This window comes from Heliangelus exortis, chromosome 26, assembly GCF_036169615.1.
Source record: "Heliangelus exortis chromosome 26, bHelExo1.hap1, whole genome shotgun sequence".
NCBI classification, from domain to species: Eukaryota; Metazoa; Chordata; class Aves; order Apodiformes; family Trochilidae; genus Heliangelus; species Heliangelus exortis.
Genome location: NC_092447.1, coordinates 4,571,088 through 4,591,193, shown reverse-complemented (window position 1 = coordinate 4,591,193; position 20,106 = coordinate 4,571,088). Strand labels below are relative to the sequence as shown.

At 48.3% G+C, this 20,106-nt stretch overlaps 1 long non-coding RNA gene across 1 annotated transcript; it reads left to right on the top strand.

Annotated features, from left to right (window-relative positions):
- Positions 1 to 17,879: 17,879 nt before the first annotated feature.
- On the top strand, positions 17,880 to 19,083 carry LOC139807786 (uncharacterized). The gene is made up of 3 exons (XR_011730678.1): positions 17,880 to 18,549; positions 18,671 to 18,780; positions 18,900 to 19,083. It is a non-coding gene; the product is annotated as an uncharacterized lncRNA (long non-coding RNA).
- The last annotated feature ends 1,023 nt before the right edge of the window (positions 19,084 to 20,106 follow it).

The following is a 20,106-nucleotide window of genomic DNA, read 5'->3' as shown; positions in this document are numbered from 1 at the left end:
CATCTTGCTTCTGCTGGGAAATTGCTGCAGAAAAAAAAAAAAAACCCAGCTTGGGTCCCTTTGCTTGAAGGGGGCCTGGAATTCACATGAGGAGAGAGAGGGACCCCCTGGGATGGTGCAGGGATGCAAAACCTGGTTGTTGTTGTTAGTGCTGGAAGTTAAATGAGCTTTTTTGCACTGGACATGGGTAAATTGCTGTTAAAACCCCCAAAACTGGGCTTACTGCTCCTTTTTAATCCTCCAGTGCCTTGGGGCTGGATGAGAATCAAGTGCTGAGCAATGAAGACAAAAAACTTAAAAAATTGGCTGCTATCTTCTGCATGGCATCACCTGCCAAAGCAGTAAGTGATATTCTTATGTTGGGTGGTTTGGGTGGTTTTTTTCATAGAATCATAGAATCATAGAATCATAGAATCCTAGGGGTTGGAAGGGACCTGGAAAGATCATCTAGTCCAACCCCCCCTGCCAGAGCAGGGCCCCCTAGAGTACATCCCCTAGGAACGTGTCCAGGTGGGTTTTGAATGTCTCCAGTGAAGGAGACTCCACAACCCCCCTGGGCAGCCTGTTCCAGGGCTCCGTCACCCTTACAGTAAAAAAATTTTTTCTGATATTCAACTTGAACCTCCTATGCTCCAATTTACACCCATTACCCCTTGTCCTATCACTGGTCATTTTTCAGGAATCTTCAAGCTCCTAAGTGGGTTTGGTGAGAGAAAAGCAGGAGCTGACTTGGAAAAGATTTTCTACAAGGAGATGCAGCAGAGATAACGTGAAACCAGAAGGTGATTGAATGTGACTAAAAATGTGGCTAAGAAAGCAGAGAGTTTTACTCCAACCGTGGGAAGGAAAAGTTGATTTTCCCATTTTTGACAGAGTGCTGCCTGATAAGATGCTTCAAATCCTCTTATTGAATTCTAACCCACCAACATTTTGAAGCAGAACGCTCTGCTTTGAAGTGAAATGCTGAGATTTTTTCATTCTGACATTTCCCAAATGATACTTTTGGTAACTTTTTGCACACCTGGTAAAAGTGAGACTGAGAAGGGGGGAGAAATACAAGGTATTAAAATAACCCAATTGCTGAGTGGGTAAAAAAAATGCCATTCTCTAGATAATTCTCATTAAAGCCAAGCTGTTCAGTTTCTGCTTCCTCTCTCCATCATGGCCCAAAGTACCCATCAGCCTGATGGGTTTTTACCAAGTGAGGCAAAGGCCCTGCAGAATTTCACATCTGAATGACTGGAGGGACTTTCCTGAATACAAAGATTTTTCTCTTCCATCCAGAACTTCCTGATTATTGAAATTAATTCCTGATTTTATGGGGGGAAGGACCCTCTGGATCCTTTTCTGCTTTGTGATGGTTTCCTATTCCTTTATTTCTGTTGGCAGAAAAATGTTGTCCCCTTTGGGCTTGCTGTAAAGGGGGATTTCTGGGAGAAAACTTGATGAATTATTCTTGATTCCAGACAATTCAGTTTGGAGTTAACCAGGCCAATAATGTTGCTGCTCTTGCTAGAAACAGCTATTGCAGGTGGGACAGAGTTGAATTGCTTTGGTTTATTTGGGGTTTTTCTACTTCCCTGATGTTTGTCTGGTATGGAAGGAACAGAGCACACAATGGGGGTCACCAGGGCACCTGGAAAATATTTGGAGGAGGAAAACAGGCTGGAGAATCCTCTGCTCCCTCCAGGCAGTACCTTTGTGTGTGTTGGTTTCAGAATCTCCTCTGGCAGAGGATTTACAGCAATTTTTCTGTTGGTTTGTTTGGAGCTGGTCTCCCCCTGAGGCTCACTCTTCAATGGGCTCCAGGCAGTGGGATGGGATTTATTCCCATTTTTCTGCACCAGGGATGCTCTCTGCAGTGACCTAAAGAGGGGAATGTGGATGGAAAGGAGGCTGGAGGGTTGTCCTCTGAACCACAAGTTCAAGGGACCAAAGTACCTTAAAGAACAGAATAAACAAGACTAAGGAGAGGAGGAAAATGAAACATCAAAAGAAAGAAAAAGACAAAGTGAAGTTCTGCTTCTCAAGTGTCTTTTGTGGCTCTCTCTGCACATCCCACTTGTATTTCCTCTTGGTTTAGAGGCTGGAGGGAGGCAGAAAGCTGGAGCTGAGCAAAGCTGAGCCAAGGATGCTTCATATGGTAATAACCCCTCCTGAGAGTCCCTGAGGACCCTGCACATGAAAGCTCTGCCCCTGGCACTGCTGATTATACAGCTTCTGATTGTCTGCTCACAACTACTGGAGAGGAGAGAAACCCAGATACTCTTTGCTGAGCTGGGCAAGCCAGCCAAGTTCCTAAAATAAATCTCTTTTTGCCTTTGAGAGGGAAGAGCTGAGTACAGGTGAGGCAGAGGTGCCCAGGGAGGGATGGGCTGAGCACATCCCTGGGATGCAGGGAAAAAATGGGTGTTTGGGGGAGTTTTGGGTAAAACTTCAGCTTAGCTTCATCTGCTTTTAATTCAACACTTTTAATTCAACACTTCCACTGCTAAGCCTCAGTGTGTTAACTCCAGACTTGCCATAACCCAACCCAAACTGCAAAGAAAACATCAGCTGCTTCCCTAACTATCAGATATTACCATATATCCATATTATCATATAGTTCAAGATGTATTCTGAAGGGGGTCTGGAACTTTTTTTAGGTTCCAGGAGGAGCAGCAGCATCCCAGGACATCCCAGGGGAGAGGACAGGGATATCCCTGTTGCCTCTTTGCTCTCAGGGTCCTTTTGCAGCCCTCTAGCCAGACACTCAGCTCTGCCTGACAAATATTTCAGGCAAGTGTTGCTCTCCTGTCGTGTACATTTGCAAAGGAGCAATTTATCAGAGCAATTTTTAGCCTCATTAAGGCAAATTAAGCCCACAAAGCTGGCAAGGGAAGGGGAAAGGATGAAAAAAAAAAAAAATAATAATAATATAATAAAATTGGCGTTCATGAAATATTTATTAAAAACAGCCATTGTAATAAATATTTGAAACCTGGTTATTAATGTTAAATCACATCAATGTCAAGTGTGTGTTTCACATGGGCTGTTCTGCTAATTGGGTGCAGGGGTCAGCAGAGCCAGCACACCATGGGCACCCAGGGCTGTGCCAGGGCTGCTGGGGATGCTTTGCTTTTGGAGGGGGTGAGGGTGAAGCCCAAACCCCAGAAAAGGATGGAAATAAGTGGAAGGAGAGCAAGCCTGGGGGCTGGCTGTAGGGAGGGTGGCTCTTCTGCACCCCCGTGCCCCAGTCCTGACCCAAAGATCTCTGGGCAAAAGCTGGTGATTATTTTTCAGTCTGGGGTAAGCCCTGTGGCTTGCCCATGGGGCAAGATAATTATCCTGAGGAGGTGTAAAATCAGGGCTTGTGCTCCTAAAGCACCTTTGGCTTCCTGCAATGCAAAGCACCAAAATAAATCTCCCACGTGGGATGATGACCCAGGCAGGGAAATCACTATTGATTATTAGAAGAGGGGGCAGGAGGCAGTAAAACTGGCTGGGAGGCAAAAATAAGTTTATTGTGGGTTGTTGCTGTTAAGTGATGGCCTGGAGGGGTTGGATTTTTTCGTGGGGTGTGTGTTTGGTTTGGCTCTTTCTCAAAACCTTTGTCTTGGTGCAGAAGGCTGGAAAGGATTGTGGATGGAGGAAGGGGCTCTGTGAGACCCTGGAGACCCCTGGAGTGTTTGGGGTATTTACCCCTGCACTGGGGGATGTGGCAGGATCCAGGGGAGACTTTTCAGGGGGATCCCTGCAGAGTGGGAACCCCCCAAGTGGTATTTTGCATGGTTTTCCTCAAGCTGTGGATTCCTGGGAAAAAAGAAATTTTCAGCTGGAAGTGTCAGTAACAGAAGCAGCTTTTGGTTAACTGACTTGTTGGAAAAAATCTTATGTTTCCTACAAAACTGGAAAGCAATAAAAGCCCCAAAAAGCAAGTGAAACATTTAATTTAATCCCAAATCTGATTCCCTCCTTTCTCCCTGTTCTTGCAGCTGCATCGTGGGTGCTGCTGCTCCTTGGTTTTTCTTACAGACTGTTTAACCAGGTGGCCTCTGTTTGTGCCTCAGTTTCCCTGCACTGGAGGTGGTTATTTAATGCAGAATTATTACTAAGCAGGTGGATGGGCACTCAGGAGCTGCGGGCAGGAAGGTTCTGGCTCTGTCCTCCTGGTCCCTTTGAGGCACCAGCTCAGGGAATGAGGATCCCACAACCCAATGGACCTCAGGTGGGACCTGGGGTTGCTCTGCTCCATCCTGTCCCCTTTGAAATCCTCTTCAGTGGTGCCAGCCCTCCAATCCGAGCAGGAGTGGCCATTTTTTATTTTTTTTTTTTTGTAAAATATTTGAAGTGAGCAAATAAATAAATGGTAATTTAGTCGTGGACCCAACCCAGCCTCCCATAAAAGCTGATGTAGACCAGATTTACAGCCCCGTGCTGAGATGCTTTTATGTGAAACAGAGCTTCAGAAGGGAAACCATCTATCAGGCAGGGAGCTGGAGTGAATGAGATTTAAAAGGCAGCTTCCTTTTGTTCCCTAATAGGTTGGACACTTTGGTGTGAAAGTGGGGGAGGCAGGAAGGGGGAAATCAGGAGGTGTTAGGAATGGCATTTATAATGGTGATACCAGGGATCTGTTTGGGTAACAGGCTTTAAACATTTAAGTAGTTGAATCCTCATCTTCCCTGTGTTTATTTTCTCTTGCTGGGGATTTGTCAGTCTGGGTTGGACTCTGCTGCAAGCTCTGAGGAACCTGATGCAGAATGAGAGACCCTGGCTCCTCACTCCTTCAGAGAACCTCTGGTTTCTCAGCTTGCAAATCTCCTGTGTTAATCCAGGTTTAAAAAAACCCAAACTTCTCGTGGCTGCTCCGTGGGCAGCCCTCCCATCCCTGTTCTCCTCTGATTTATGGCTGGGAGCTGAAATCCCTCAGCAAAGCCCTTGGCACCTTCCAGGGCCACTGATGCCCTCTCTGGATCTTTATCTGGAGGCAAGTGCTGGCCAGTGGCCACCTCCCTCACCTCCCAGGTAGCCAGCCAGCCTTGGGCTGAAATCCTTGGGGATTAGACAAGTCCCCCAACCCCTAAATTTACCCATGAAGATGCTTCTCCTGCTTTGACTTGGAAATTAGGAAGCTGATTTTCCTAAAAACTCACTTTTCCCTGGGAAAAAGAGGCTATCACCTTCCCTCGTTTTTGTGCTGAGGTTGGGGCAACAATTCTCCCCCCATTCCTGGAGCTGCTGCTGCTCCTCTCCATGAATGCAAAGGGGATTTGCACTTGCTACAAATTTTTTTTCTTCCAGAAAAGTACAGGCCAGTAATTCCAGTCTGCCAAAGAAGGGGGGGGGGAATCATTAGCTTTAATCTTTGTGAAGGGAAGAGCAGGTGAGGGAACAAAGAAACAGGGAAAGCAGGAAAAGAAAAGGGTGGACAGAGGGTGTGGAAGGGAAGTCAGCATGTGGAGAGATCAAATGGGGAGATGGCTTTCAAGGGTGCAGCCAGGAGGAAGGACAAAAAGGGGATGAAGAGAGGGACTGATGGCATCTGAGGAGCCTCCTGGGACCTCCTGTTCCTGAGGTGCCACCCCCATGGGTGCCACCTCCTCACAAGTGTGTCCTTTGCTGTGGCACAGTGATGAGCAGAGCATCCTCCCTCCTCCTCCTCCCTTATTCCATGTTCCAGCAGCTGCTTCCTGGAGCCAAGGAGATCCAAACCCCATGCTCATGGGCATTGCTGGTGCCTCCGAGCTGTTATAAAGCTGCCTGTAGCCTGTAATTCTCCAAAAAGCCTGGGCTCAAGCTGGGGCTATTTATCTCTCATTCCCTTGGTGGAAGCAGAGCTTTGGGAAAGAAAAAAAAAATTAAAAAAAAAATAGGCATTGTGGGAAACTTGGATCCTGCAGAAATTGGAGCTCTTGCTGCTGGGGTTTTGTGCTTTCCCTGCAGCCAGATGCTCTGGGATGCTGTGAGAGGAGCATCTTCCTTGGCTGTAGCTCCAGGGATTGTCCTTACAGATCCTGGTCCCTCTGGTCCCTCCCTTTCCAGCCCTGGCATCCGAGCAAAAGCAAAGTCTGCTTAAGCAGGAGCATCACTTCCCCAGGGAAGGGAAATCCCAAGTTTCTCTCAGCTGTTGTGGGACAGCCAAGGCATGGCTGGAAGGTGCTTCTGTGGGAAGCACATTACGAGGGATTCTGTTAAAGAGAAGGTGTAGAAGATCTGGGAAAATCAGTTCTCTGCTGTGTGATATCCAGGTGATGCTGACTGAGAGAAATCAGCCCCTGAATGAGAGAAGAGTTTCTAAAAAGACAAAGCACGTTGGCTTTTTAATTTAGATCTGAAATGACTCAGCAGTGCAGGTGGCTGGCTAAGAGATTAAAGGGGAAAAAGTTGGTGAAGTGCAGTGTTTTGGGGGGATCAGAGGTTTTTCCCTGCTGCTGCCTTTCAGTTTCTCCTTTCTTGCCTGCGTAGATATAGGTCAGAAAATGTTATTTTTTTGTGGTTGTCTGGTTTGGGACATCTCTGAAGGGCCTGGGCAATTCCCCATTCAGCTCAGAGGTGCAGGCTGGAGCAGTGTCTGGAGTGAGTGCTGGCTGAACCTTTATAGGATATGATTTCAACTATTATTATAACTACCCTGTATTGCATTGCCTAATAAAGACATCAATTTAAGCCCCTTACAAGTGGCAATTACCTAATAAAATGCAGTAAGGATCTTCCAAGTTGGCAGTAAAATTAGCATTACTGGGTTTTAATTAATAGCCCAAGCCTTGAATGACTCTTCTATGTCCTGTGCAAGAGGAATGGCTGCATGATCAGACATGCAGATGGCACAAGATTAGGAAAAAAGGAGTCACTTAGCCCTGAAAGGACTCTGTGCCCAGGAGATGGATGGGTGCTGGAGGTGCTGAGCACTGGAAGGGACATGTGGGGTCCAGCCCCAAGCAAACCAGGGGCTGCTGTGCTGTCTCTGGGGGTTATTTGCTTCTGATGCTGCTTCCTTAGGGACTGAGCAGCAATCCCACTGGGATCACAGCCCCGTCACAAGAGAAATCCCTATGAGAACCCCAAATCACAGAATCCTAGAACTGGCTGGGTTGGAAGGGACCTCAGAGCTCATCAAGTCCAACCCTTGCTCCACTCCCCCCGTGGTTCCCAGCCCATGGCACTGAGTGCCACATCCAGGCTCTTTGGAAATATCTCCAGGGATGGAGAATCCACCCCTTCCCTGGGCAGCCCATTCCAATGCCTGAGCACCCTCTCTGCAAAGAATCCTTTCCTAATATCCAACCTAAACCTCCCCTGGCAGAGCTGAAGCTCTGCCAGGGGAGGTTTAGATTGGATATTAGGAAAAAATTCTTTAGTCCATGCCCTCTTGTCCCACTGATATCTGCCCAACCCCCCCCTGGCTCCAACCTCCTTTCAGGGAGTTGGAGAGAGTGATGAGGTCTCCCCTGAGCCTCCTCTTCTCCAGCCTCAACACCCCCAGCTCCCTCAGCCCTTCCTCACAGGACTTGTGCTGGATCCCTTCCCAGCCTCCTTGCTCTTCTCTGGACCTGCTCCAGCACCTCAATCTCCTTCCTAAACTGAGGGGCCCAGAACTGGACACAGTTCTCCCACCACCTCCTTGCCCTTTGGACCTGGCAGGATGCAAACCTGACCCCTGACCCCTCCTTTTCATCCATCCTGGTGCCTCCTAATGGAAATGGAAGAGCATAGAATCATAGAATCCTAGAATTGGCTGGGTTGGAAGGGACCTCAGAGCTCATCAAGTCCAACCCTTGCTCCACTCCCCCCGTGGTTCCCAGCCCATGGCACTGAGTGCCACATCCAGGCTCTTTTGAAATATCTCCAGGGATGGAGAATCCACCCCTTCCCTGGGCAGCCCATTCCAATGGCTGAGCACCCTCTCCAGAAAGAAATTCTTTCTCATGTCCAACCTAAATCCCCTTGCAGCTGAGCCAGTGGCTTGGGGATCTTTGCTGAACACTCATTTGGAGAGCCACAGGGCTTTGTCCTCAGCCTGGCTGCCCCTCCAAGGGTGATGTTGTGCTTTGCTAGGCTTCCATTGGTGTGCTGGGTGTTGGGCAGCCCCTGTCACAGAATTATAGAACCACAGAATCACAAAAGCAAAGAATCACAGAACCACAGAATTATAGAATCACAAAATCACAGAATCACAAAACCGCAGAACCACAAAACCAGAGAATCACAGAATTACAGAATCACAGAACCACAGAATTATAGAACCACAAAATCACAGAATTACAGAACAACAGACTCACAGAATTATAGAATCACAAAACCACAGAACCACAAAATCAGAGAATCACAAAATCACAGAACCACAGAATCACAGAACCACAAAATCACAGAATCACAGAATTATAGAATCACAAAACCACAGAATTATAGAATCAGAAAACCACAGAACCACAAAATCAGAGAATCACAGAATTACAGAACCACAGAATCATAGAATTATAGAACCACAGAATCACAAAAGCAAAGAATCACAGAACCACAGAATTATAGAATCACAAAATCACAGAATCCTAGAACCACAGACTCACAGAATTATAGAATCACAAAACAACAGAACCACAAAATCAGAGAATCACAGAATTATAGAATCACAAAATCACAGAATTACAGAACAACAGACTCACAGAATTATAGAATCACAAAACCACAGAACCACAAAATCAGAGAATCACAAAATCACAGAACCACAGAATCACAGAACCACAAAATCACAGAATTATAGAATCACAAAACCACAGAACCACAAAATCAGAGAATCACAGAATTACAGAACCATAGAATTATAGAATCACAGAACCACAAAATCACAGAATCACAGAATTATAGAATCACAAAATCACAGAATTATAGAACCACAGAACCAGCCAGGTTGGAAAGGACCTCTGAGACCACCAAGTCCCTGTCTGGGCTGGAAGCAGAGCCTTGCTGTGCTGCCTGGGGACTTGGGGCAGCTCTCCCTTGCTGTTCCAGCAGCACAGAGACACAACATTTGATCCAGTGTAAACCACAAAGTCAACCTGTCAGAAAGCACTGAGCAAATCTGAAATGGCAGGGTGACTTTATACCTGCCTGGTGCTTTCTATTGTGGAACTGCAGGAGTTTTGCTGCAGCACGAGAAACCCTAGAGCTGGGCTGTCAAAGCCTTCATCCTTCCTCTCCTTTTTCCTCACTTCCCCATCCCATTTTCCTGCTGAAATTGGCCAGCTGGCGAGCTGCCTGGTGGAAGCAAATGGCAGGGGGTGGCTGTGGTGATGGAGGGAAGGACCCCCAGAGCGTTTGACAGGAGGGGGGCTCCATCAGACAGGGAAATCACAAGGCTCTGGCAAGATTGCTTTTCTGGGCAGGGGGGAGAGAGAGAGTGCACAATCTGCCTGCAAATGGGCACGTTGGAAAAGGGAAAAGCAAACTGCTGTGTTTAGCAAAGCCAATTTCCTCCCAGGCTGGGAGGCGGTGGGGCGAGGGAAGCGGCGGCTGAGATTGGTGCTTCCTGAGCTAATGGTATTGACAAAATAATGAAAGTATTTGTATGCACTTGTTCTTGTTGTATAGAAACTACAGCAAATAGAAATCCACACGAGTTGGTTGGGTTTTCTTTTTTTTCTTTTTTTTTTTTTTTTTTTTTTTTTTGGTTATTTCTTTGTTTGTTGTTTTGGGATCGCTGTTCCCAGGCAATTTGGAGATGATGGGAATTCACAGGAGACTTCATCTCCCCGTGGTACTCCTGCCCTCACTGCCCAGGGATGAGCAAAGGGACAAAGAGAGCTGAGATTTAGTCCTGGCTGGGCTGCCAAGATGCCTCGTGGCCCCAGAGAACTCTCTCACCATCTGTTGTCTCCCTTGATGCTCCTTAATTTAAAGGGGGGCTTTTGATTAAGGAGCACGAGCTGGGCAAATGTGTTGGCTGGAAGGCAGAATTCTGTGATTCCTGGTGTGGTGGCAGCACCCTCCCAAGCCCTCAGGACCTGTGGAAGCCTGGGGCTGGTGTCTGGCAGGATTATAGAAAATGCCATCCCCAAACACATGGCTCCTCTACCCGCAGCAGCTGAGCTCCTTCCTTGTCAGAAAACCTGGCCAGTTCTGCTGAGTGCATATTACAGTGCATATTTTTTTAATTTTTTTTTTGGCAACTCTGCTCCTTTTAGCCCCTTTCCAGTGCTGCCTGGGAATCCCTGCAGCTTTTCCCACTTGTGGGCTGGTTCATCACATGCTTGGGTGTGAGTGGGGTGGTGGGGAAGGATGCTTGGTGAGGAGTCATCCCCTAACGTGGCTGCTGAGCCCAGATTTGGGATCAAAGTGCTCATATCCAGGCAGTTTGGAGGTGAGGGTGGATCCTGCATCTGTCTGGGATCAGCTGGGAGCCCTGCATCACCTGCAATGTGTTATTAAAGCTGGAGGTGGAGGGCAGAGCTTGGTGTCTCCTGCTCCTTCAGAGTGCCCAGGTCTGGTGTTTTCTGGGTGCTGCTGTGGGACAGAGAAGGGATCTGCTGCAGGGAAGTCTTGGAGCAGCTGGAACAAGGGGGACACCATGAATATCTCTGTGTGGAGAGAGGGGTGGAGAAGAGGAGCTAAATGAGCCATGCTGCTACTTCTCAGGTACTTTTGAGGTCCTTTTTCTCTTTTTTTCTCTTTTTTTCTCTTTTTTTGCAACTCTCCAGCACCCTCATCCTCATCCAGGGCTCTGCAGGAGAGAGATGCTGCCATTCCCAGCCACCCTCAGTCCTTGGCTTATCCAGGGCAGCGTTGGCAGAGGAGGGACCCATAAGTTTGGAGAGAGTAAAGAGAATCCAGGAGCCCTCCATGAAGTGTCACTGATGTGGAAAGAGAGGATCAAACGAGTAGCAATTCGTGTGTCACCGCATGACAGAACAAAACCCTCTGCTGAGGAATTAAAGCCATAAATATCCTGCAGGGCCCCTTCCTGCTAACATGTTCCTGACATCTGGAGTGGCAGCCCACTGGAACCTCTCTGCTGTCAAAGAGCTGCTGCAATTAAGTGGTGAATGCAGAAGGGAAGAGGGGGGGGAAGAGAAAAAAACAATTTTTTAAATGACTTGGCAGGTGATGGAGAACCAAAATACCCTTTTCCATTAATGTGAGCAAATTTACCTTAAAAGGAGCTGGGTTAGAGACTGAGGGAGTTAATTGCCAGAGTCATTCAGTCAGTTTTGGGTCTCCTTGGGGCCAGTGCAGGAGCCACGGATGAGGGCTCTGTGCTTGGGGTTCTCACCTGAGCCTGTGCTGCTGCAATATTGAACACTTTCCATGGGCTCTGCCACGCTTTGCTGGGCACAGAACGGGGTGGAAATGCAGGCAGGAGAGGGGTTTAGCAGAGCTGGGCCAGCAGGAGCTTTTTGGGCTTTGGGGGGTGTGGGTGGGAAGGGGGGAGTTGGGGCTGGGTGATGGCAAAGGCCACGGAGAGGTCAGAAGCTGAGAAATTGCCATTTTCCTCCAAGCTGGCAGGATTTTCCCTGTACAAAGAGGGGGTGAGGGGCTGTCCAGCCTCTCAGTCTGTCCAGCCTGTCAGTCTGTCCATCAGCAGAGCCTGCAGCAAATGGTGCCTGCAAAGCCTCATTTGAATTCCGTGTGGCTGCTGGGTGCCATCCTGCTCCCTCCCTTTCTGGTCCCTTTCTCAGAGGTGGGACCGTGCTCCCTGTCATTTGCATTCCTGGAGTTTCCAGGAGGTGTCAGGAAGCAGATCTACTGGCAAGCTGTGTCTCACAGAGAATTTATTTTGTCGGGGTTTTGCTCCTTCCTTTCCAATCTGGTGGGCTTGATTTCCATTCGAGCAGCTCTGTCAGGTTGTAAGAGGCTGAACCCAGCCCCGGGCTTTGGGCTGGGCTCCTTTTTATCTCCTCCTTGCCCCCCCTCTTTTGGCTCTTCTCCAAAGGGCCAGCAGCCACGAGCCTGCCATGGATGTGTCTTCCCTGGAAATTTTTTCTCAGTGCCCATCTAAAAAATCAGGAATCGGTCCCTTGTGCCTTGCACGACCAAAGTGAGCTGGGAAATAATGAGTCCCACTTGATCAGAAGCTGAGGAGAACAGAAGTGCTTAGGTGACTTTGTGCACTTCTCTTCATCTCACGTAAGGTACCTCTTTTCCAGAAGGAAAGGGTCCAGCCCTGTCTGAAAATTAGTCCGTTTTCAGAGCTTGAAAATTGCCAAGTGCTTTTGGCTGCCATTTGCCAAATATTAAATTATTCCACCCCCAGCTTGCTCTTGATCAAACTCTTTCCTGTAGTTTTCCCCCATCTTTGATTTGCATGAATGGAGGGGAAAGACCCAAGCTGAATAAACTGTGGCAAATTTCAGAGCTGTTCTCCCACTCCCTGCCTTTTGCTTTAAAAGTGGTATTTTTTTTTTCTCAGCCCTGGCTGACTCAGTGTGAGCTCTTGTAGCCAAAATTAGCCCAAGTTTTGCAGCATCAGCTGAAGAGGAGCATGGTTCTTGCTGGGTCCATCTCCCAAATCCAGGGGAGAATCCCACCCTTCCTTCTCCCCTCTCTTTCCCTGCAGCCAAGGTCTGATGCACTCTGGACACTTCCAGTTGCTTTGTAGTTGGGCAAAATCGTGGTCAGGAAGTTTTTTGGTGGTTTTGTTGGAGGAAGAGATGCTAAAGCAGCTCCAACTGAGTCACAGGTTGGATGCAGGGGATGGGGACAGGGAGAGGAGCAGGGATGCCAGCTCTGGCAAGGACATTGCCTCCATTAGACACCATCCAAGCTGTTCTCCACCGTGTGCTCCTGACCAAAAACTCCATCCCTAAGCTCAAAACACCCCCACAATCAGACAGCTCTCTGCCTCCTCTTCAAACCTCACCCTCCAGGAGCATCAGCGAGGTTGCCTGAGCCCCCCAGCCCCCTCCTTGTGTTATTTTGGGTAAATAATGTTTAGTTTTGCACTCAGAATGAAGGGGCTCTGTGTCCATGCAGTAATCCCAGGCCAGCTTGCAGTGTCTGGGAGTTAAACTATCCAGAATTTTTTTTTTAAGGGATGGTAAGGGGGAAAATGCTATCAGAAAGCAGTGTATTGCAGCTGGTTCTACTGTTCTGGTGAGGTTTTCATTCCTAGAAACACACATGAATGTTTCTAACTGACCTGTTATGTTGGGTGCCTGTTCTTTTAGGTTTTATCACGAGGCCAAACATCCTGGGTGTCTTCCCTGGGTGGGAAATGGAGGGGGAAGAGCTGAAATAGGAACAATCTCCATTTGCACCTGCTAGTGGAGAACCCTTTAGATTGATTTTACACTTAGACCTCAGTGAATCAGGGTCTCCAGGCATCATTTTGAAGCTTTCTTCCCATGTGAAGAGCCACTGGTTCTTAAGGAATTACTTAACCCTTTAGCTCCACAGCCTGAGAGCTGTTCCTGGACAAGACCCTGCCCTGGCTTCCCTTAAGGTCAGTGCAGAGGTGGCATTGGATGCTTTGCTTTTTTCAGGAGACACCTTTGGATGGCAGTTTTCCAACAGAAAGCTGAATGGCATCTGTTCCTTCCCCCCTGGATCCTATCACACACCCTTTAGGATGCTCAGGAGCTTGGGATCTGGCAGCTCCCCAACAAGAAAGGCCCTGGAGATGCAAAGCTTGGGGACCACAGAGTTTTTGGCAGAGTTCTGGGGATCTTTATTTCACTGATTATTTATGGACAGCCCTGTTAAGTCTTTCACTAGGTCTTACCAAGCAGAGCTGATGTCTCTTCTGACAAGAGCTGCTCAGATGTGAGCAAAACTCCCAAATCCCCCCTCTGGGTTTGTGCTTGTGGTGCTGGGACAGTGTTTGGCACCCCCAAAAACTGAGGCTGGTGGCTTTTTCCATTGAGGTATTAAAAATGTATTCCAGAAGCTGAAACCCCAGCTCCTAAGCATCATTCTCCACCCTGAGGGAATGTTTGGGGTTAAATTCAATTAATTGAGCCTTTGGGGGCCTGCACCTTGGCATGGGGGGGAGGTGATGAGTTTATAGTGTCCTACAGCAAACAGGAGAGGGGAAACCTTGCTTGAAACAGGGAGAACACTGTGCCAACAGTTGGAATTAACAAAGGACACCCCGGGGTTGATGGTTTTGTCTTACTTAATGCTGACATCCTGAGGTCAAACTGCTCCTCTCCAAGGAGAGCACAGCACCATCAGTCAGACACAGGAATCTTTGTAGCTTTGCTGCATGATTTATAAGCCACGAGGGGGAAAAAAAAGTTTTTCTCTGAAAATATCTGGGGAAATCTTGATCCTTTGGTTGCCTTGTTGGGTTCCCTCGCTCGTTTTAACTTCATTTTTATGACATCAAAGTGCTGGACTTCAGCTCTCCAGGCACCTGTTTGCAGGATTTGGTATCCTACCAGCTCTGGCTGCCAGCTCTTGCCAACTGTGCAGGAATAATAAATCACAGGCACCATCCCACATCCCTCTAGATGTCTTTAAATGAGCACCTCCTGGTCAAACTAGATAGTAAAATACAAGTAATGTGTATAAGGTGTCACATCATCTGGCACAGGAGCAAGAAATCCATCATCAGGCCCCTTGGCCATGAGTGGGATGAGTTTTGTCAGTGCTCAGAGCTGAAATCCAGGTTTCTGCCAGCATCAGGACAGAGGATTATTTTCCCAGCCTTTTGTCCCTTTGTGGTAGTTGGGAAATGACAGATTTTCCTTCCTCTCCCTGTGACCATAAAATGGGTGTTCCAGGGACTGGGGAGCTGCTGCTGCTCTTGGTTGGTTCAGCTTGGAGACCAAATGGCAGTGCAGGAACTGCTGATCAGGTCCAAAACTAAAACTCTTTTTGGCAAAGATATCAAAGTGATGGAGGGCTTTGTTTCACTCCACATTTGCAACTCTAATGTATTCTTCCCCTGCACTCCCACCCACTCCTCACACTCAACCCCAGACTCTCTACTCACACGGCTATCAGTGTCACTTCTGAAACATGTCTTTCCTTAAAAATCCAGCTTTTCATCAATTAAACATTTTTGACAGCTTTTCCGAAACAAATTCTCTTTTTTTTTTTTAAAAAAAAAAAAAAAAAGAGAAAACCCACCACCTCTTCACTCTCCTGCAAAGTTTTGGTGCTTTCACCTTAAAAGACTCCAGCAGCTCTACTGCAAATGATCCCACTTTGGACAGGAGGAGTTTGGGGCAGCTTTGGGCTCTTCCCATGGATGCTGTGGGGTACCCTGTGCCTGCAGCTTGTACTGCTGAGTCCTGCTTGGGATGGAGGGACGTGTGCTGGATGTTTCTTTTGTGCAGGGTGTCCTCAGCTGGCTCCTTTGTAGGATTTCTTCCCTCTTGCATCTCCTTTTCTCCCCTAAAATCTCACCCACCCTTTCCCTGGGGCCAAACCTCCTCCTTTGCAGTGTGGGCTGCAAGCCTGAGACATGCACAGGGTGTTCCCTGCCTGCCTCTGATCACCTGGGGAACTGTTTTTTCCTTTAAAAAGCAGGTAAATCTCTTGCTTACTTAATCACCTTTATCCTTTTTACTGCCTGCCTTGAGTCCTGCAGTGTGACAAAAGAGTTTACAACCAGAAATCAGTGCATTTTTCTCTCCTGTGCATTTTTCTCTGGGTGTTTCTTGCTTGCATCCCTGGCATCGTTTCTTTTAGGGTGCAAGGGCCAAGCATCCCAATCCAAACCTGCCTTACAACCCATGAACACAACAGTCACACAAACCATGAACACACCACCCACATCCTTTGGGGAAAAAGCAGAAATCTAGTGATAGTTTTGCAGATCCAACTTCTGCAGCTAACTTTGCCCAAGCTTTGCAATTTTGCCTCCTATATTTTATCTCCTACAAATGCCATTTCAGACAGTCTGCTCTCTTCCTCTGCTGAAGAGTCTTGTCTTTTTCACACATCCTTCTCCTCCCATCTGAATCGGATTTAATTTTCTTGCCTAGTGGCACTTTGAAGCCCCTAATGAACAGAAGGTCCCATTCCTTAGTGCCAGTCATACAAAATTGGTTTTGTGGGCATACAAATGCTGAAATGATAAGACTGAATTGGCAGGACATGATGGCTTTGCAATGACTTGCAGATTCCTTTAATTAAGGTGAACATGTTTAGCTGGAAAAAAAGCACAGTCCATGAAAGTATGCTAAGCATGTTGATTTAATTGGCAATTACTGAATTTAAAATAAGCATTCAAGTGTAGCCAAACCCCTTGTAAGACAAAGTCTTAACCCAAAGTCCTCCCAGGCAAGCACCAAGAAAAAGAGGCAGAAAAAGATTAAATGTCTGTCCCAAGGTGATGGGAAAGATGTACTGGGAACTGAGCTGGTTCTTACTGGAGCAGGCAGTACCAGCATTGCTCACATCAGGGAGCTTTTTTCTTCCCTCCCCATTGGATCCCCCTGCTCCAGCAGCACTGTGGAGTTCAAGGAGGCTTTCACACAATATAATCTTTTAAGTTGGTTTTAATGGTTTGGTGTTATTCCCTTCCCCCTTTCCAGTGGCACTGGGAGCATCGAACAGCGTGGCCAGCAGGTCCAGGGAAGGGATTCTGCCCCTGTGCTCAGCCCTGGGGAGGCCACAGCTTGAGTCCTGTGTCCAGTTCTGGGCCCCTCAGCTCAGGAAGGAGATTGAGGTGCTGGAGCAGGTCCAGAGAAGAGCAAGGAGGCTGGGAAGGGATCCAGCACAAGTGCTGTGAGGAAGGGCTGAGGGAGCTGGGGGTGTTGAGGCTGGAGAAGAGGAGGCTCAGGGGAGACCTCATCACTCTCTACAACTCCCTGAAAGGAGGTTGGAGCCAGGGGGGGTTGGGCAGATATCAGTGGGACAAGAGGGCATGGACTAAAGAATTTTTTCCTAATATCCAACCTAAACCTCCCCTGGCAGAGCTTCAGCTCTGCCAGGGGAGGTTTAGGTTGGATATTAGGAAAGAATTCTTTGCAGAGAGGGTGCTCAGCCATTGGAATGGGCTGCCCAGGGAAGGGGTGGATTCTCCATCCCTGGAGATATTTCAAAAGAGCCTGGATGTGGCACTCAGTGCCATGGGCTGGGAACCACGGGGGGAGTGGATCAAGGGTTGGACCCGATGAGCTCTGAGGTCCCTTCCAACCCAGCCCATTCTAGGATTCTATGATTCTATGATCATGGAGCAGCTGGTGGGAGGCTGGTGGGTGGTTTGGATCCATCTCCTGTGCTACCAGCCCAAAATGCTCTCCTGCCACCCTTTCCCTCCCAGTGAATCACTGGTTTGGATCTGGGGTTCTGTCTGCACACCAAATGAGAGCTTGGTGGCACGAGCCAGAAAGCAGCATTTGTGCTTTTTATTTAAATACAGATTTATTTTTTTTTTGCCACAAAATCCCCCATTTGAGATTTTTCTCAATGTTTCCCCACAAGCCTCCTCTTTGGGATGAAATATTTTTGGGGCAACTGCAGAGCTGTTAGTGCTGAACTCTTGAATTGCTAAAAAAACTTCTGCTTTCCCAAACGTGCACTTTGCAGCCAAGCATCCAAACCAGCAGGTGCCTCCCTGGAGTTTGTAGAGCAGGAAAACTCCCTCCTCCAACAGGTGCCCTTTACTCCAAACTGCAGGGATGGGGTTTTTTTGGGGGCTGCTTTCATGCTTCTAAAAGAAATGTGCCAAGGCAGGGGTCAGCTCTCTGCACCCTGCTGCTGGCTGCACCCATTAATGGTTCTGCACTCCTGACCTTCCCCCCTGAACTTCCATCGAGAAAATAGAAAAAAATCAATTAAATCCGTTTAAACTGATTTTTTTTTTTTCCTTTTTCTTGTGCCTGAAAACAGCAACAGGGCACAGAGCAGAGTGAAGCCTTGCAGCCTCCTGATGGAATGGGAGTTGCAGGCAAGGATGCTGGAGAAGGTTTCTATGATGTAGCTGCTTCTGGAATTCCCTTCCTGGGACCTTAAGGAACCAGGGATTTCTCTGGGAAGAACTGATGGGACTGGGGATGGTGCCACGGGTGTGAAATGTGATACAAGGAGTGTAAAAGGGGCTTTGGGCAGGGGAGGAGAGGGATTTCCAGCCCTGGAAGGAGGAGCTGTGCCAGGGAAAAGGGCCAGGAATCCAGGGAAGCAATCCAGGGCTGGGTGATTATAATTCCTTGGAGGATTGATTTGCCAGCGACTAAAGGAAAAGAAAGCAGCACCCTGAAATGGAGAGGAGCTATTTTGCAGCAATTAGCTGGCCCTGCTGGCTGCTGGGTTTGGAAAGGAGCCAAGGGGCAGGGGAGGGAAGTGCCTGCTTTGGTTTGAGCTGCTTTGTCCTCCCTGACCCCCTGGGGATGTCCCTCAGCCCTGCTGAGGCTGGATGTGCCCATCCTTTGGGGAGCAGAGGGTTAATACCCCTCCTCCTCCAAAACCCTTTGGGGCAGGGATGCTGCAGGTCCCTTTTTGGGAGGCTGGGAGAAGGGCTCTGCCTTCCTGCAAGGGTTCCCAGCCCCTAAAAACAGGACCTGCAGTAATTAAGGAGGTAAAGGGAGCCACACGATGGTGTGGCTGAGCCTGGACCCAGTGCCTGATGTATTTTATTCCATGTGCCACTCGTGGGTTTGCCCGAGGATGTGCAGGTTATTGGTGAGGGGTCCCTGCCAGGATGCTGGGATGCAGGGAGAGGGAAGGGTGGGACGAGGCAGTTGCTGGGGGTGGGAGGATGATGGCAGGAGTCTCTTCTTTTTTTTTTTTTTTTTTTTTACAGAAAGTGAAAAATCAATCCTTGACCTTTAAAGGAGTTTATGAATTCCTGGCTTAGGGATCGATGTGCATTGATTTCTCTGTGTCTGCGTGGGCTCCCCGGGGGTGCTGCAGGTGGGGGAAGCTGAGTTTTGCTGAGTCTGGAGCAGGCACAAGCAGGTGCTGTCTCTGCTGAGCTGCCAGGAGTGAAAACATTATTTTACCTCTCTCTCCTCTCTGCTTTTTCTCTCTAGCAGCCACTAGTCTGGGGGTCAGGGTCAGCTGGAGATCCTGCACTGGGGATTTTGGTGACACAGCATCTCCCTGCCTCTTGCACAGGAGCTCTCCAGCACCCTGCAGAGCACCCAAGAAACTGCTGCTGCCACCTCCTGTGCCCCACCAACCTGCCCAGGGGGGCTGCAGGATGTTGGTTAAAGAGTCTGCAAGAGCAGGAGGGTGCTGGTTTGCCTTGGAGAGCAGCACCACTATAACTCAGGATGGGGCTGTGCCTGATACTTCCCCCTCTATAACTCAGGATGGGGCTGTGCCTGATACTTCCCCCTCTATAACTCAGGATGGGGGTTGTGTCTGATAATTCCCCCTCTCTAATTCAGGATGGGGGGGGTTGTGTTTGATAATTCCCCCTCAATAATTCAGGATGGTGATGTGCCTGATAATTCCCCCCCTGTAACTCAGGATGGGGCTGTGCCTGATTCTTCTCCCTCTGTAACTCAAGATAGGGCTGTGCCTGATACTTCCCCTTCTATAACTCAGGATGGGGCTGTGCCTGATAATTCCCCCTCAATAATTCAGGATGGGGCTGTGCCTGATACTTCCCCTTCTATAACTCAGGATGGGGTTGTGCCTGATAATTCCCCTTCTATAACTCAGGATGGGGGTTGTGTCTGATAATTTCCCCTCTCTAATTCAGGATGGGGGGGGCTGTGTTTGATAATTCCCCCTCAATAATTCAGGATGGGGCTGTGCTTGATACTTCCCCCTCAATAATTCAGGATGGTGATGTGCCTGATAATTCCCCCTCTATAACTCAGGATGGGGCTGTGCCTGATAATTCCCCCTTTATAACTCAGGATGGGGTTGTGTCTGATTATTCCCCCTCTATAATTCAGGATGGGGCTGTGCCTGATACTTCCCCCTCTATAATTCAGGATGGGGCTGTGCCTGATACTTCCCCCTCAATAATTCAGGATGGTGATGTGCCTGATAATTCCCCCTTTATAACTCAGGATGGGGCTGTGCCTGATAATTCCCTCTCTATAATTCAGGATGGGGCTGTTTCTGATACTTCCCCCTCTATAACTCAGGATGTGCCTGCTTGCTCCAAGGGTGATCCTTGGCAGTGTGCAGGCATGGCTGTGTTGGGATAGTGGAGGAGAAGGCAGAAAGCTGCTCTTGTGGGCACATCACCACTCAGCCAGGGTTTAACCCTTGGATGAAGCA